We start from the raw sequence: 18252 nt of genomic DNA on the forward strand, positions 1-18252 counted from the left end.
ATGAAGAGCCCGAAAAGGTGTGAAAAATATGAAGAGCATGAAAAGGTGTGAAAATTCGAGGAGCATGAAAAGGAGTGAAAAATGCGAGGAGCATAAAAAGGTCTGAGAAATTGGAGGCGCATAAAAAGGTCTGAAAAATATGAAGAGCCTGAAAAGGTGTGAAAAATATGAAGAACAAGAAAATGTCTGAAAAGTATGAAGAGCACGAAAAGGTGTGAAAAATAGGAGGAGAATGAAAAGGTGTGAAAAATACGAGTAGCATGTAAAGGTTGAAAAATAAGAGGAGCATGAATTTGTATAAAAAATATGAGGAGCATGAAACGGTGAGAAAAATATGAAGAGCATGAAAAGGTGTCAGAAATATGAGTAACATGTAAAGGTTGAAAAATAAGAGGAGCATGAATTTGTATAAAAAATATGAGGAGCATGAAACGGTGTGAATAATATGAACAGCATGAAAAGGTGTGGAAAAAACGAGGAGCATGAAAAGATCTGAAAAATAGGAGGAGCATGAAACGGTCCGAAAAATTTGAGGAGCATGAAACTGTCTGAAAAATATGAGGAGCATGAAAGTTGTGAAAAATGCAAAGAGCATGAAAAGGTGTGAAAAATACGAAGAGCATGAAGAGGACTGAAAAATACGAGAAGCATGAAAAGGTGTGAAATATATAAGGAGCATGAAAAGTTGTGGAAAATGCGAGGAGCATGAAAAGGTGTGAAAAATATGAATAGCATGAAAAAGTGTGAAAAGTAAGAGGAGCATGAAAAGGTTTGAAAAATACGAGGAGCATGAAAACGTCTTAAAAATACGAGGCGCATGAAAAGGTCTGAAAAATATGTAGAGCATGAACAGGTGAAAAAATATGAGGAGAATGAAAAGGTGTGAAAAATATGAAGAGAATAAAAAGGTGTCAAAAATATGAGGAGCTTGTAAAGGTGTGAAAAATATGAGGAGCATGAATCTGTATGAAAAATATGAGGAGCATAAAACGGTGTGAAAAATATGAAGAGCATGAAAAGGTGTGAAAATTATGAGGAGTATGAAAACGTCTTAAAAATACGAGGAGCATGAAAAGGTGTGAAATATTTGAGGAGCATGAAAAGGTGTGTAAAATACGAAGAGCATGAAACGGTGTGAAAAATAAGAGGAGCATGAAATGGTGTGAAAAAAGGAGCATGAAAAGATCTGAAAATTAAGAGGACCATTTAAAGGTCTGAAAAATACGAGGAGCATGAAAAGCTCTGAAAAATACGAGGAGCAGGAAAAGGTGTGAAAATTATCAAAAGCATGAAAAGGTCTGAAAAATATGAAGAGCATGATAAGGTGTCAAAAATATGAGGAGCATTGAAAGGTGTCGACAATATGAGAAGCATGTAAAGGTGTGAAAAATATGAGGAGCATGAAACTGTATGAAAAATTAGAGGAGGATGAAACGGTGTGAAAAATATGAAGAGCATGAAAAGGTGTGAAAAATATGAGGAGCATGAAACACTCAGAAAAATACGAGATCATGAAATGGAGTGAAAAACACAAAGAGCATGGAAAGCTGTGAAAAATATCAAGAGCATGAAAAGGTCTGAAAAATATGAAAAGCATGAAAACGTGTCAAAAATATGAAGAGCATGAAAAGGTGTGAAAAATACGAAGAGCCTGAGGAGGTGTGAAAAACACGAAGAGCATGAAAAGATGTGAAAAATACGAAGAGCTTGAAAAGGTGTGACAAATACAAAGAGCACGTAAAGTTGTGAAAAATACGAGGAGCATGAAACGGTTTGAAAAATACGAGGAGATGAAGACGTCTGAAAAATACGACGAGCATGAAAAGATCTGAAAAATATGTAGAGCATGAAAAAGTGTCAAAAATATGGGGAGCATGAAAAGGTGTCAAAAATATGAAGAGCATGAAACGGTGTCAAAAATATGAGTAGCATGGAAAGGTTGAAAAATAAGAGGAGCATGAATTTGTATAAAAAATATGAGGAGCATGAAACGATGTGAAAAATATGAAGAAAATAAAAAGGTGTGAAAAATATGAGGAGCATGAAAAGGTGTAAAAAATATGAAGAGCATGAAATGTGTGAAAAACACGAAGGGCATGCAAAGGTGTGAAAAATATCAAGAGCATGAAAAGGTCTGAAAAATATGAAGAGCATGAAAAGGTGTGAAAAATATCAAGAGCATGAAAGATGTGAAAAACAGGAAGGACATGAAAAGGTGTGAAAAATATCAAGAGAATGAAAAGGTCTGAGGAATATGAAGAGCATGAAAATGTATGAAAAATTCAAAGAGCATGAAAAGATGTGAAAAATACGAAGAGCATGAAAAGTTGTGAAAAATACCAAGAGCATGAAAAGGTGTGAAAAATACTAGGAGCATGAAAAGGTGTGAAAAACAAGAAGAGCATGAAAAGCTGTGAAAAATATAAAAAGCATGAAAAGGTCTGAAAAAATATGAAGAGCATGAAAAGGTGTGAAAAATATGAAGAACATGAAAAAATGTGAAAAATAAGAAGAGCATGAAGGGTGTGAAAAACGTGCAGAGCATGTAAAAGTGTGGAAAATAAGAAGAGCATGAAAAGGTGTGACAAATACGAAGAGCATGAAAAGGTCTGAAAAATACGAGGAGCACGAAAACGTCTTAAAAATACGAGGCACATGAAAAGGTTTGAAAAATATGTAGAGCATGAACAGGTGTCAAAAATATGAGGAGAATGAAAAGTGTGAAAAATATGAAGAGCATGAAAAGGTGTCAAAAATATGAGGAGCATGAAAAGGTGTCAAAAATATGAGGAACAAGTAAAGGTATGAAAAATATGAGGAGCATGAATCTGGATGAAAAATATGAGGAGTATGAAACGGTGTGAACAATAGGAAGAGCATGAAAAGGTCTGAAAAATACGAGGAGCATGAAAAGGTCTGAAAAATATGAAGAGCCTGAAAAGGTGTGAAAAATATGAAGAACAAGAAAATGTCTGAAAAGTATGAAGAGCACAAAAAGGTGTGACAAATAGGAGGAGAAAGAAAAGGTGTGAAAAATACGAGGAGCATGAAAAGGTGTGACAAATACGAGGAGCATGAAAAGGTGTGACAAATACGAGGAGCATGAAAAGGTGTGAAAAATATGAGGAGCATGAAAAGGTCTGAAAGATATGAGGAACATGAAAAGGTGTGAAAAATTAGAGGAGCATGAATCGGTCTGAAAAATATGAAGAGCCCGAAAAGGTCTGAAAAATATGAAGAGCACGAAAAGGTGTGAAAAATATGAAGAGCATGAAAAGGCATGAAAATTCGAGGAGCATGAAAAGGAGTGAAAAATGCGAGGAGCATGAAAAGGTCTGAGAAATTGGAGGAGCATAAATAGGTCTGAAAAATATGAAGAGCCTGAAAAGGTGTGAAAAATATGAAGACCAAGAAAATGTCTGAAAAGTATGAAGAGCACGAAAAGGTGTGAAAAATAGGAGGAGAACGAAAAGGTGTGAAAAATACGAGGAGCATGAAAAGGTGTGACAAATACGAGGAGCATGAAAAGGTGTCAAAAATATGAGGAGCATCAAAAGGTGTTAAAAATACGAGGAGCATGAAAAGGTCTGAAAGATATGAGGAGCATGAAAAGGTGTGAAAAATTAGAGGAGCATGAATCGGTCTGCAAAATATGAAGAGCCCGAAAAAGTCTGAAAAATATGAAGAGCACGAAAAGGTGTGAAATATATGAAGAGCATGAAAAGGCATGAAAATTCGAGGAGCATGAAAAGGAGTGAAAAGTGCGAGGAGCATGAAAAGGTCTGAGAAATTGGAGGAGCATAAAACGGTCTGAAAAATATGAAGAGCCTGAAAAGGTGTGAAAAATATGAAGAACAAGAAAATGTCTGAAAAGTATGAAGAGCACGAAAAGGTGTGAAAAATAGGAGGAGAACGAAAAGGTGTGAAAAATACGAGGAACATGAAAAGGTGTGACAAATACGAGGAGCATGAAAAGGTCTGAAAAACATGAAGAGCCTGAAAAGTTTGAAAGATATGAAGAGCTTGAAATGGTCTGAAAAATATGAAGAGCACGAAAAGGTGTTAAAAATATCAAGAGCACGAAAAGATCTGAAAAATATGAGGACCACGAAAAGGTGTGAAAAATACAAGGAGCACGAAAAGGTGTGAAAAATACGAGTAGCATGTGAAGGTTGAAAAATAAGAGGAGTATGAATTTGTATAAAAAATATGAGGAGCATGAAACGGTGTGAAAAATATGAAGAGCATGAAAAGGTGTCAAAAATATGAGGAGCATGAAAAGGTGTGAAAAATATGAAGAGCATGTAAAGGTCTGAAAAATACGAGGAGCATGAACATGTCTGAAATATATGAAGAGCACGTAAAGGTCTGAAAAATACGAGGAGCATGAAAAGGAGTGCAAAATTCGAGGAGCATGAAAAGGTCTGAGAAATAAAAGGAGCATAAAAAGGTCTGAAAAATACGCGGAGCATGAAAAGGTGTAAAAAACATGAGAAGAATGAAATGGTCTGAAATATATGAGGAGCATGGAAAGGTCTGAAACATATGAGAAGCTAGAAAATGTGTGAAAAATATGAAGAGCCAGAAAAGGTGTGAAAAATATGAAAAGGTGTGAAAAATACGAGGAGCATGAAGAGGTGTGAAAAATACGAGGAGCATGAAACGGCCTGAAAAATTTGAGGAGCATGAAAAGGTGTAATAAACACGAGAAGCATGAAAAGGTCTGAAAAATACGAGGAGCATGAAAAGGTCTGAAAAATATGAGGAGCTAGAAAAGTTGTGAAAAATACGAGGAGCACGAAAAGGTGTGAAATATACGAGGAGCATGAAAGGGTGTGAAAAATATGAAGAGCACAAAAGTTCTGAAAATTATGAAGATCATGAAAAGGTGTGAAAAATATGAAGAGCATGAAGAGGTGTGAAAAATACAAGGAGCATGAAATGGTTTGAAATATATTAGGAGCATTAAAAGGTCTGAAAAACATGAAGGGTCTGAAAAGGTGTGAAAAATATGAAGAGCATGAAAAGGTCTGAAAAATACGAGGAGCATGAAAAGGTCTGAAAAATATGAAGAGCCTGAAAAGGTGTGAAAAATATGAAGAATAAGAAAATGTCTGAAAATTATGAAGAGCACGAAAAGGTGTGAAAAATTGGAGGAGAATGAAAAGGTGTGAAAAATACGAGGAGCATGAAAAGGTCTGAATAATATGAGGAGCATGAAAAGGTGTTGAAAATATTATGAGCATGAAATGGTGTGAAAAATATGAAGAGCATGATAAGGTGTGAAAAATATGAGGAGCATGAAACACTCAGAAAAATACGAGATCATGAAATGGAGTGAAAAACACAAAGAGCATGGAAAGCTGTGAAAAATATCAAGAGCATGAAAAGGTCTGAAAAATATGAAAAGCATGAAAACGTGTCAAAAATATGAAGAGCATGAAAAGGTGTGAAAAATACGAAGAGCCTGAGGAGGTGTGAAAAACACGAAGAGCATGAAAAGATGTGAAAAATACGAAGAGCTTGAAAAGGTGTGACAAATACAAAGAGCATGTAAAGTTGTGAAAAATACGAGGAGCATGAAACGGTTTGAAAAATACGAGGAGATGAAGACGTCTGAAAAATACGACGAGCATGAAAAGGTCTGAAAAATATGTAGAGCATGAAAAAGTGTCAAAAATATGGGGAGCATGAAAAGGTGTCAAAAATATGAAGAGCATGAAACGGTGTCAAAAATATGAGTAGCATGGAAAGGTTGAAAAATAAGAGGAGCATGAATTTGTATAAAAAATATGAGGAGCATGAAACGATGTGAAAAATATGAAGAAAATGAAAAGGTGTGAAAAATATGAGGAGCATGAAAAGTTCTGAAATATAGGAGGACCATGAAAAGGTCTGAAAAATATGAGAAGCATGAAAAGGTGTTAAAAATATTAGGAGCATGAAATTGTGTGAAAAATATGAAGAGCAAGATAAGGTGTGAAAAATAAGAGCAGCATTAAGACGTGTGAAAAATAGGAAGATCATGAAACACTGTGAAAAACACAAAGAGCATGAAAAGTTTGGAAAAATAATAATAGCATGAAAATGTCTGAAAAATATGAAAAGCATGAGAAGGTGTGAATAATATGAACAGCATGAAAAGGTGTGGAAAATACGAGGAGCATGAAAAGATCTGAAAAATAGGAGGAGCATGAAACGGTCCGAAAAATTTGAGGAGCATGAAACTGTCTGAAAAATATGAGGAGCATGAAAGTTGTGAAAAATGCAAAGAGCATGAAAAGGTGTGAAAAATACGAAGAGCATGAAGAGGACTGAAAAATACGAGAAGCATGAAAAGGTGTGAAATATATGAGGAGCATGAAAAGTTGTGGAAAATGCGAGGAGCATGAAAAGGTGTGAAAAATATGAATAGCATGAAAAAGTGTGAAAAGTAAGAGGAGCATGAAAAGGTTTGAAAAATACGAGGAGCATGAAAACGTCTTAAAAATACGAGGCGCATGAAAAGGTCTGAAAAATATGTAGAGCATGAACAGGTGAAAAAATATGAGGAGAATGAAAAGGTGTGAAAAATATGAAGAGAATAAAAAGGTGTCAAAAATATGAGGAGCTTGTAAAGGTGTGAAAAATATGAGGAGCATGAATCTGTATGAAAAATATGAGGAGCATAAAACGGTGTGAAAAATATGAAGAGCATGAAAAGGTGTGAAAATTATGAGGAGTATGAAAACGTCTTAAAAATACGAGGAGCATGAAAAGGTGTGAAATATTTGAGGAGCATGAAAAGGTGTGTAAAATACGAAGAGCATGAAACGGTGTGAAAAATAAGAGGAGCATGAAATGGTGTGAAAAAATGAGGAGCATGAAAAGATCTGAAAATTAAGAGGACCATTTAAAGGTCTGAAAAATACGAGGAGCATGAAAAGCTCTGAAAAATACGAGGAGCAGGAAAAGGTGTGAAAATTATCAAAAGCATGAAAAGGTCTGAAAAATATGAAGAGCATGATAAGGTGTCAAAAATATGAGGAGCACTGAAAGGTGTCGACAATATGAGAAGCATGTAAAGGTGTGAAAAATATGAGGAGCATGAAACTGTATGAAAAATTAGAGGAGGATGAAACGGTGTGAAAAATATGAAGAGCATGAAAAGGTGTGAAAAATATGAGGAGCATGAAACACTCAGAAAAATACGAGATCATGAAATGGAGTGAAAAACACAAAGAGCATGGAAAGCTGTGAAAAATATCAAGAGCATGAAAAGGTCTGAAAAATATGAAAAGCATGAAAACGTGTCAAAAATATGAAGAGCATGAAAAGGTGTGAAAAATACGAAGAGCCTGAGGAGGTGTGAAAAACACGAAGAGCATGAAAAGATGTGAAAAATACGAAGAGCTTGAAAAGGTGTGACAAATACAAAGAGCACGTAAAGTTGTGAAAAATACGAGGAGCATGAAACGGTTTGAAAAATACGAGGAGATGAAGACGTCTGAAAAATACGACGAGCATGAAAAGGTCTGAAAAATATGTAGAGCATGAAAAAGTGTCAAAAATATGGGGAGCATGAAAAAGTGTCAAAAATATGGGGAGCATGAAAAGGTGTCAAAAATATGAAGAGCATGAAACGGTGTCAAAAATATGAGTAGCATGGAAAGGTTGAAAAATAAGAGGAGCATGAATTTGTATAAAAAATATGAGGAGCATGAAACGATGTGAAAAATATGAAGAAAATGAAAAGGTGTGAAAAATATGAGGAGCATGAAAAGGTGTAAAAAATATGAAGAGCATGAAATGTGTGAAAAACACGAAGGGCATGCAAAGGTGTGAAAAATATCAAGAGCATGAAAAGGTCTGAAAAATATGAAGAGCATGAAAAGGTGTGAAAAATATCAAGAGCATGAAAGATGTGAAAAACAGGAAGGGCATGAAAAGGTGTGAAAAATAACAAGAGAATGAAAAGGTCTGAGGAATATGAAGAGCATGAAAATGTATGAAAAATTCAAAGAGCATGAAAAGATGTGAAAAATACAAAGAGCATGAAAAGTTGTGAAAAATACCAAGAGCATGAAAAGGTGTGAAAAATACTAGGAGCATGAAAAGGTGTGAAAAACAAGAAGAGCATGAAAAGCTGTGAAAAATATAAAAAGCATGAAAAGGTCTGAAAAAATATGAAGAGCATGAAAAGGTGTGAAAAATATGAAGAACATGAAAAAATGTGAAAAATAAGAAGAGCATAAAGGGTGTGAAAAACGTGCAGAGCATGTAAAAGTGTGGAAAATAAGAAGAGCATGAAAAGGTGTGACAAATACGAAGAGCATGAAAAGGTCTGAAAAATACGAGGAGCACGAAAACGTCTTAAAAATACGAGGCACATGAAAAGGTTTGAAAAATATGTAGAGCATGAACAGGTGTCAAAAATATGAGGAGAATGAAAAGTGTGAAAAATATGAAGAGCATGAAAAGGTGTCAAAAATATGAGGAGCATGAAAAGGTGTCAAAAATATGAGGAACAAGTAAAGGTATGAAAAATATGAGGAGCATGAATCTGGATGAAAAATATGAGGAGTATGAAACGGTGTGAACAATAGGAAGAGCATGAAAAGGTCTGAAAAATACGAGGAGCATGAAAAGGTCTGAAAAATATGAAGAGCCTGAAAAGGTGTGAAAAATATGAAGAACAAGAAAATGTCTGAAAAGTATGAAGAGCACAAAAAGGTGTGACAAATAGGAGGAGAAAGAAAAGGTGTGAAAAATACGAGGAGCATGAAAAGGTGTGACAAATACGAGGAGCATGAAAAGGTGTGACAAATACGAGGAGCATGAAAAGGTGTGAAAAATACGAGGAGCATGAAAAGGTCTGAAAGATATGAGGAACATGAAAAGGTGTGAAAAATTAGAGGAGCATGAATCGGTCTGAAAAATATGAAGAGCCCGAAAAGGTCTGAAAAATATGAAGAGCACGAAAAGGTGTGAAAAATATGAAGAGCATGAAAAGGCATGAAAATTCGAGGAGCATGAAAAGGAGTGAAAAATGCGAGGAGCATGAAAAGGTCTGAGAAATTGGAGGAGCATAAATAGGTCTGAAAAATATGAAGAGCCTGAAAAGGTGTGAAAAATATGAAGACCAAGAAAATGTCTGAAAAGTATGAAGAGCACGAAAAGGTGTGAAAAATAGGAGGAGAACGAAAAGGTGTGAAAAATACGAGGAGCATGAAACGGCCTGAAAACTTTGAGGAGCATGAAAAGGTGTAATAAACACGAGAAGCATGAAAAGGTCTGAAAAATACAAGGAGCATGAAAAGGTCTGAAAAATATGAGGAGCTAGAAAAGTTGTGAAAAATACGAGGAGCACGAAAAGGTGTGAAATATACGAGGAGCATGAAAGGGTGTGAAAAATATGAAGAGCACAAAAGTTCTGAAAATTATGAAGAGCATGAAAAGGTGTGAAAAATATGAAGAGCATGAAAAATTCTGAAAAATACAAGGAGCACGAAAAGGTGTGAAAAATAGGAGGAGCACGAAAAGGTTTGAAAAATACGAGGAGCATGAAAATGTGTGAAAAATACGAGGAGCATGAAAAGGTGTGAAAAATACGAGGAGCATGAAAAGGTCTGAAAAATTCTAGGAGCATGAAAAGGCCTGAAAAATAGGAGGAGCATGAATAGATCTGAAAAATATGAGGAGCTAGAAAAGGTGTGAAGAATATGAAGAACATGAAAAATTTGAAAAATTTGAGGAGATAGAAAAGGTGTGAAAATATGAAGAGCATGAAATGGTGTGAAAAATACGAGGAGCATGAAAAGGTCTCAAAAATACGAAGAGCACGAAAAGGTGTGAAAAATATGAGAAGCACGAAAAGGTGTGAAAATGATGAGGAGCATGAAAAGGTGTGAAAAATACGACGAGCATGAAAAGCTGTGAAAATTAGGAAGAGCATGAAAAAGTGTGAAAATTATGAAGAGCATGAAAAGGTGTGAAAAATACGAAGAGCATGAAAAGGTGTGAAAAATATGAAGAGAATGAAAAGGTCTGAAAAATACGAGGAGCCTGAAAAGGTCAGAAAAATATTAGGAGCATGAAAAGTTGTCAAAAACATGAGGAGCATGAAAAGGTGTGAAGAATTAGAGGAGCATGAAACGGACTGAAAAATACGAGGAGCATGAAACGGTCAGAAAAATATGAGGAGCATGAATAGGTGTCAAAAATATGAGAAGTATGAAATGGTGTGAAAATATGAAGAGCATGAAACGGACTGAAAAATACGAGGAGCATGAAAGGGTCAGAAAAATATGAGGAGCATGAATAGGTGTCAAAAATATTAGGAGTATGAAATGGTGTGAAAATATGAAGAGCACGAAACGGTCTGAAAAATATGATGAGCATGAAAAGGTGTCAAAAATATGAGGAACAAGTAAAGGTATGAAAAATATGAGGAGCATGAATCTGGATGAAAAATATGAGGAGTATGAAACGGTATGAACAATAGGAAGCATGAAAAGGTCTGAAAAATATGAAGAGCCTGAAAAGGTGTGAAAAATATGAAGAACAAGAAAATGTCTGAAAAGTATGAAGAGCACGAAAAGGTGTGACAAATAGGAGGAGCATGAAAAGGTGTCAAAAATACGAGGAGCATGAAATGGTGTGAAAAATACGAGGAGCATGAAAAGGTCTGAAAGATATGTGGAGCATGAAAAGGTGTGAAAAATTAGAGGACCATGAATCGGTCTGCAAAATATGAAGAGCCCGAAAAGGTCTGAAAAATATGAAGAGCCCGAAAAGGTGTGAAAAATATGAAGAGCATGAAAAGGTGTGAAAATTCGAGGAGCATGAAAAGGAGTGAAAAATGCGAGGAGCATGAAAAGGTCTGAGAAATTGGAGGCGCATAAAAAGGTCTGAAAAATATGAAGAGCCTGAAAAGGTGTGAAAAATATGAAGAACAAGAAAATGTCTGAAAAGTATGAAGAGTACGAAAAGGTGTGAAAAATAGGAGGAGAATGAAAAGGTGTGGAAAAATACGAGTAGCATGTAAAGGTTGAAAAATAAGAGGAGCATGAATTTGTATAAAAAATATGAGGAGCATGAAACGGTGAGAAAAATATGAAGAGCATGAAAAGGTGTCAGAAATATGAGTAACATGTAAAGGTTGAAAAATAAGAGGAGCATGAATTTGTATAAAAAATATGAGGAGCATGAAAGTTGTGAAAAATGCAAAGAGCATGAAAAGGTGTGAAAAATACGAAGAGCATGAAGAGGACTGAAAAATACGAGAAGCATGAAAAGGTGTGAAATATATGAGGAGCATGAAAAGTTGTGTAAAATGCGAGGAGCATGAAAAGGTGTGAAAAATATGAATAGCATGAAAAAGTGTGAAAAGTAAGAGGAGCATGAAAAGGTTTGAAAAATACGAGGAGCATGAAAACGTCTTAAAAATACGAGGCGCATGAAAAGGTCTGAAAAATATGTAGAGCATGAACAGGTGAAAAAATATGAGGAGAATGAAAACGTGTGAAAAATATGAAGAGAATAAAAAGGTGTCAAAAATATGAGGAGCTTGTAAAGGTGTGAAAAATATGAGGAGCATGAATCTGTATGAAAAATATGAGGAGCATAAAACGGTGTGAAAAATATGAAGAGCATGAAAAGGTGTGAAAATTATGAGGAGTATGAAAACGTCTTAAAAATACGAGGAGCATGAAAAGGTGTGAAATATTTGAGGAGCATGAAAAGGTGTGTAAAATACAAAGAGCATGAAACGGTGTGAAAAATAAGAGGAGCATGAAATGGTGTGAAAAAATGAGGAGCATGAAAAGATCTGAAAATTAAGAGGACCATTTAAAGGTCTGAAAAATACGAGCAGCATGAAAAGCTCTGAAAAATACGAGGAGCAGGAAAAGGTGTGAAAATTATCAAAAGCATGAAAAGGTCTGAAAAATATGAAGAGCATGATAAGGTGTCAAAAATATGAGGAGCACTGAAAGGTGTCGACAATATGAGAAGCATGTAAAGGTGTGAAAAATATGAGGAGCATGAAAATGTATAAAAAATTAGAGGAGGATGAAACGGTGTGAAAAATATGAAGAGCATGAAAAGGTGTGAAAAATATGAGGAGCATGAAACACTCAGAAAAATACGAGATCATGAAATGGAGTGAAAAACACAAAGAGCATGGAAAGCTGTGAAAAATATCAAGAGCATGAAAAGGTCTGAAAAATATGAAAAGCATGAAAACGTGTCAAAAATATGAAGAGCATGAAAAGGTGTGAAAAATACGAAGAGCCTGAGGAGGTGTGAAAAACACGAAGAGCATGAAAAGATGTGAAAAATACGAAGAGCTTGAAAAGGTGTGACAAATACAAAGAGCATGTAAAGTTGTGAAAAATACGAGGAGCATGAAACGGTTTGAAAAATACGAGGAGATGAAGACGTCTGAAAAATACGACGAGCATGAAAAGGTCTGAAAAATATGTAGAGCATGAAAAAGTGTCAAAAATATGGGGAGCATGAAAAGGTGTCAAAAATATGAAGAGCATGAAACGGTGTCAAAAATATGAGTAGCATGGAAAGGTTGAAAAATAAGAGGAGCATGAATTTGTATAAAAAATATGAGGAGCATGAAACGATGTGAAAAATATGAAGAAAATGAAAAGGTGTGAAAAATATGAGGAGCATGAAAAGGTGTAAAAAATATGAAGAGCATGAAATGTGTGAAAAACACGAAGGGCATGCAAAGGTGTGAAAAATATCAAGAGCATGAAAAGGTCTGAAAAATATGAAGAGCATGAAAAGGTGTGAAAAATATCAAGAGCATGAAAGATGTGAAAAACAGGAAGGGCATGAAAAGGTGTGAAAAATATCAAGAGAATGAAAAGGTCTGAGGAATATGAAGAGCATGAAAATGTATGAAAAATTCAAAGAGCATGAAAAGATGTGAAAAATACGAAGAGCATGAAAAGTTGTGAAAAATACCAAGAGCATGAAAAGGTGTGAAAAATACTAGGAGCATGAAAAGGTGTGAAAAACAAGAAGAGCATGAAAAGCTGTGAAAAATATAAAAAGCATGAAAAGGTCTGAAAAAATATGAAGAGCATGAAAAGGTGTGAAAAATATGAAGAACATGAAAAAATGTGAAAAATAAGAAGAGCATAAAGGGTGTGAAAAACATGCAGAGCATGTAAAAGTGTGGAAAATAAGAAGAGCGTGAAAAGGTGTGACAAATACGAAGAGCATGAAAAGGTCTGAAAAATACGAGGAGCACGAAAACGTCTTAAAAATACGAGGCACATGAAAAGGTTTGAAAAATATGTAGAGCATGAACAGGTGTCAAAAATATGAGGAGAATGAAAAGTGTGAAAAATATGAAGAGCATGAAAAGGTGTCAAAAATATGAGGAGCATGAAAAGGTGTCAAAAATATGAGGAACAAGTAAAGGTATGAAAAATATGAGGAGCATGAATCTGGATGAAAAATATGAGGAGTATGAAACGGTGTGAACAATAGGAAGAGCATGAAAAGGTCTGAAAAATACGAGGAGCATGAAAAGGTCTGAAAAATATGAAGAGCCTGAAAAGGTGTGAAAAATATGAAGAACAAGAAAATGTCTGAAAAGTATGAAGAGCACAAAAAGGTGTGACAAATAGGAGGAGAAAGAAAAGGTGTGAAAAATACGAGGAGCATGAAAAGGTGTGACAAATACGAGGAGCATGAAAAGGTGTGAAAAATACGAGGAGCATGAAAAGGTCTGAAAGATATGAGGAACATGAAAAGGTGTGAAAAATTAGAGGAGCATGAATCGGTCTGAAAAATATGAAGAGCCCGAAAAGGTCTGAAAAATATGAAGAGCACGAAAAGGTGTGAAAAATATGAAGAGCATGAAAAGGCATGAAAATTTGAGGAGCATGAAAAGGAGTGAAAAATGCGAGGAGCATGAAAAGGTCTGAGAAATTGGAGGAGCATAAATAGGTCTGAAAAATATGAAGAGCCTGAAAAGGTGTGAAAAATATGAAGACCAAGAAAATGTCTGAAAAGTATGAAGAGCACGAAAAGGTGTGAAAAATAGGAGGAGAACGAAAAGGTGTGAAAAATACGAGGAGCATGAAAAGGTGTGACAAATACGAGGAGCATGAAAAGGTGTCAAAAATATGAGGAGCATCAAAAGGTGTGAAAAATACGAGGAGCATGAAAAGATCTGAAAGATATGAGGAGCATGAAAAGGTGTGAAAAATTAGAGGAGCATGAATCGGTCTGCAAAATATGAAGAGCCCGAAAAGGTCTGAAAAATATGAAGAGCCCGAAAAGGTGTGAAAAATATGAAGAGCATGAAAAGGCATGAAAATTCGAGGAACATGAAAAGGAGTGAAAAGTGCGAGGAGCATGAAAAGGTCTGAGAAATTGGAGGAGCATAAAAAGGTCTGAAAAATATGAAGAGCCTGAAAAGGTGTGAAAAATATGAAGACCAAGAAAATGTCTGAAAAGTATGAAGAGCACGAAAAGGTGTGAAAAATAGGAGGAGAACGAAAAGGTGTGAAAAATACGAGGAACATGAAAAGGTGTGACAAATACGAGGAGCATGAAAAGGTCTGAAAAACATGAAGAGCCTGAAAAGTTTGAAAGATATGAAGAGCTTGAAATGGTCTGAAAAATATGAAGAGCACGAAAAGGTGTTAAAAATATCAAGAGCACGAAAAGATCTGAAAAATATGAGGACCACGAAAAGGTGTGAAAAATACAAGGAGCACGAAAAGGTGTGAAAAATACGAGTAGCATGTGAAGGTTGAAAAATAAGAGGAGCATGAATTTGTATAAAAAATATGAGGAGCATGAAACGGTGTGAAAAATATGAAGAGCATGAAAAGGTGTCAAAAATATGAGGAGCATGAAAAGGTGTGAAAAATATGAAGAGCATGTAAAGGTCTGAAAAATACGAGGAGCATGAACATGTCTGAAATATATGAAGAGCACGTAAAGGTCTGAAAAATACGAGGAGCATGAAAAGGAGTGCAAAATTCGAGGAGCATGAAAAGGTCTGAGAAATAAGAGGAGCATAAAAAGGTCTGAAAAATACACGGAGCATGAAAAGGTGTAAAAAACATGAGAAGAATGAAATGGTCTGAAATATATGAGGAGCATGGAAAGGTCTGAAACATATGAGAAGCTAGAAAAGGTGTGAAAAATATGAAGAGCCTGAAAAGGTGTGAAAAATATGAAAAGGTGTGAAAAATACGAGGAGCATGAAGAGGTGTGAAAAATATGAGGAGCATGAAAAATTCTGAAAAATACAAGGAGCACGAAAAGGTGTGAAAAATAGGAGGAGCACGAAAAGGTGTGAAAAATATGAGGAGCATGAAAATGTGTGAAAAATACGAGGAGCATGAAAAGGTCTGAAAAATTCTAGGAGCATGAAAAGGCCTGAAAAATAGGAGGAGCATGAATAGATCTGAAAAATATGAGGAGCTAGAAAAGGTGTGAAGAATATGAAGAACATGAAAAATTTGAAAAATTTGAGGAGATAGAAAAGGTGTGAAAATATGAAGAGCATGAATTGGTGTGAAAAATACGAGGAGCATGAAAAGGTCTCAAAAATACGAAGAGCACGAAAAGGTGTGAAAAATATGAGAAGCACGAAAAGGTGTGAAAATGATGAGGAGCATGAAAAGGTGTGAAAAATACGACGAGCATGAAAAGCTGTGAAAATTAGGAAGAGCATGAAAAAGTGTGAAAATTATGAAGAGCATGAAAAGGTGTGAAAAATACGAAGAGCATGAAAAGGTGTGAAAAATATGAAGAGAATGAAAAGGTCTGAAAAATACGAGGAGCCTGAAAAGGTCAGAAAAATATTAGGAGCATGAAAAGTTGTCAAAAACATGAGGAGCATGAAAAGGTGTGAAAAATTAGAGGAGCATGAAACGGACTGAAAAATACGAGGAGCATGAAACGGTCAGAAAAATATGAGGAGCATGAATAGGTGTCAAAAATATGAGAAGTATGAAATGGTGTGAAAATATGAAGAGCATGAAACGGACTGAAAAATACGAGGAGCATGAAACGGTCAGAAAAATATGAGGAGCATGAATAGGTGTCAAAAATATTAGGAGTATGAAATGGTGTGAAAATATGAAGAGCACAAAACGGTCTGAAAAATATGAGGAGCATGAAAAGGTGTCAAAAATATGAGGAACAAGTAAAGGTATGAAAAATATGAGGAGCATGAATCTGGATGAAAAATATGAGGAGTATGAAACGGTATGAACAATAGGAAGCATGAAAAGGTCTGAAAAATATGAAGAGCCTGAAAAGGTGTGAAAAATATGAAGAACAAGAAAATGTCTGAAAAGTATGAAGAGCACGAAAAGGTGTGACAAATACGAGGAGCATGAAAAGGTGTGAAAAATACGAGGAGCATGAAAAGGTCTGAAAGATATGAGGAACATGAAAAGGTGTGAAAAATTAGAGGAGCATGAATCGGTCTGAAAAATATGAAGAGCCCGAAAAGGTCTGAAAAATATGAAGAGCACGAAAAGGTGTGAAAAATATGAAGAGCATGAAAAGGCATGAAAATTTGAGGAGCATGAAAAGGAGTGAAAAATGCGAGGAGCATGAAAAGGTCTGAGAAATTGGAGGAGCATAAATAGGTCTGAAAAATATGAAGAGCCTGAAAAGGTGTGAAAAATATGAAGACCAAGAAAATGTCTGAAAAGTATGAAGAGCACGAAAAGGTGTGAAAAATAGGAGGAGAACGAAAAGGTGTGAAAAATACGAGGAGCATGAAAAGGTGTGACAAATACGAGGAGCATGAAAAGGTGTCAAAAATATGAGGAGCATCAAAAGGTGTGAAAAATACGAGGAGCATGAAAAGATCTGAAAGATATGAGGAGCATGAAAAGGTGTGAAAAATTAGAGGAGCATGAATCGGTCTGCAAAATATGAAGAGCCCGAAAAGGTCTGAAAAATATGAAGAGCCCGAAAAGGTGTGAAAAATATGAAGAGCATGAAAAGGCATGAAAATTCGAGGAACATGAAAAGGAGTGAAAAGTGCGAGGAGCATGAAAAGGTCTGAGAAATTGGAGGAGCATAAAAAGGTCTGAAAAATATGAAGAGCCTGAAAAGGTGTGAAAAATATGAAGACCAAGAAAATGTCTGAAAAGTATGAAGAGCACGAAAAGGTGTGAAAAATAGGAGGAGAACGAAAAGGTGTGAAAAATACGAGGAACATGAAAAGGTGTGACAAATACGAGGAGCATGAAAAGGTGTGAAAAACATGAAGAGCCTGAAAAGTTTGAAAGATATGAAGAGCTTGAAATGGTCTGAAAAATATGAAGAGCACGAAAAGGTGTTAAAAATATCAAGAGCACGAAAAGATCTGAAAAATATGAGGACCACGAAAAGGTGTGAAAAATACAAGGAGCACGAAAAGGTGTGAAAAATACGAGTAGCATGTGAAGGTTGAAAAATAAGAGGAGCATGAATTTGTATAAAAAATATGAGGAGCATGAAACGGTGTGAAAAATATGAAGAGCATGAAAAGGTGTCAAAAATATGAGGAGCATGAAAAGGTGTGAAAAATATGAAGAGCATGTAAAGGTCTGAAAAATACGAGGAGCATGAACATGTCTGAAATATATGAAGAGCACGTAAAGGTCTGAAAAATACGAGGAGCATGAAAAGGAGTGCAAAATTCGAGGAGCATGAAAAGGTCTGAGAAATAAGAGGAGCATAAAAAGGTCTGAAAAATACACGGAGCATGAAAAGGTGTAAAAAACATGAGAAGAATGAAATGGTCTGAAATATATGAGGAGCATGGAAAGGTCTGAAACATATGAGAAGCTAGAAAAGGTGTGAAAAATATGAAGAGCCTGAAAAGGTGTGAAAAATATGAAAAGGTGTGAAAAATACGAGGAGCATGAAGAGGTGTGAAAAATATGAGGAGCATGAAAAATTCTGAAAAATACAAGGAGCACGAAAAGGTGTGAAAAATAGGAGGAGCACGAAAAGGTGTGAAAAATATGAGGAGCATGAAAATGTGTGAAAAATACGAGGAGCATGAAAAGGTCTGAAAAATTCTAGGAGCATGAAAAGGCCTGAAAAATAGGAGGAGCATGAATAGATCTGAAAAATATGAGGAGCTAGAAAAGGTGTGAAGAATATGAAGAACATGAAAAATTTGAAAAATTTGAGGAGATAGAAAAGGTGTGAAAATATGAAGAGCATGAATTGGTGTGAAAAATACGAGGAGCATGAAAAGGTCTCAAAAATACGAAG

The sequence above is a fragment of the Cervus elaphus genome, chromosome 27 (assembly GCF_910594005.1).
Source record: "Cervus elaphus chromosome 27, mCerEla1.1, whole genome shotgun sequence".
Lineage (NCBI taxonomy): Eukaryota > Metazoa > Chordata > Mammalia > Artiodactyla > Cervidae > Cervus > Cervus elaphus.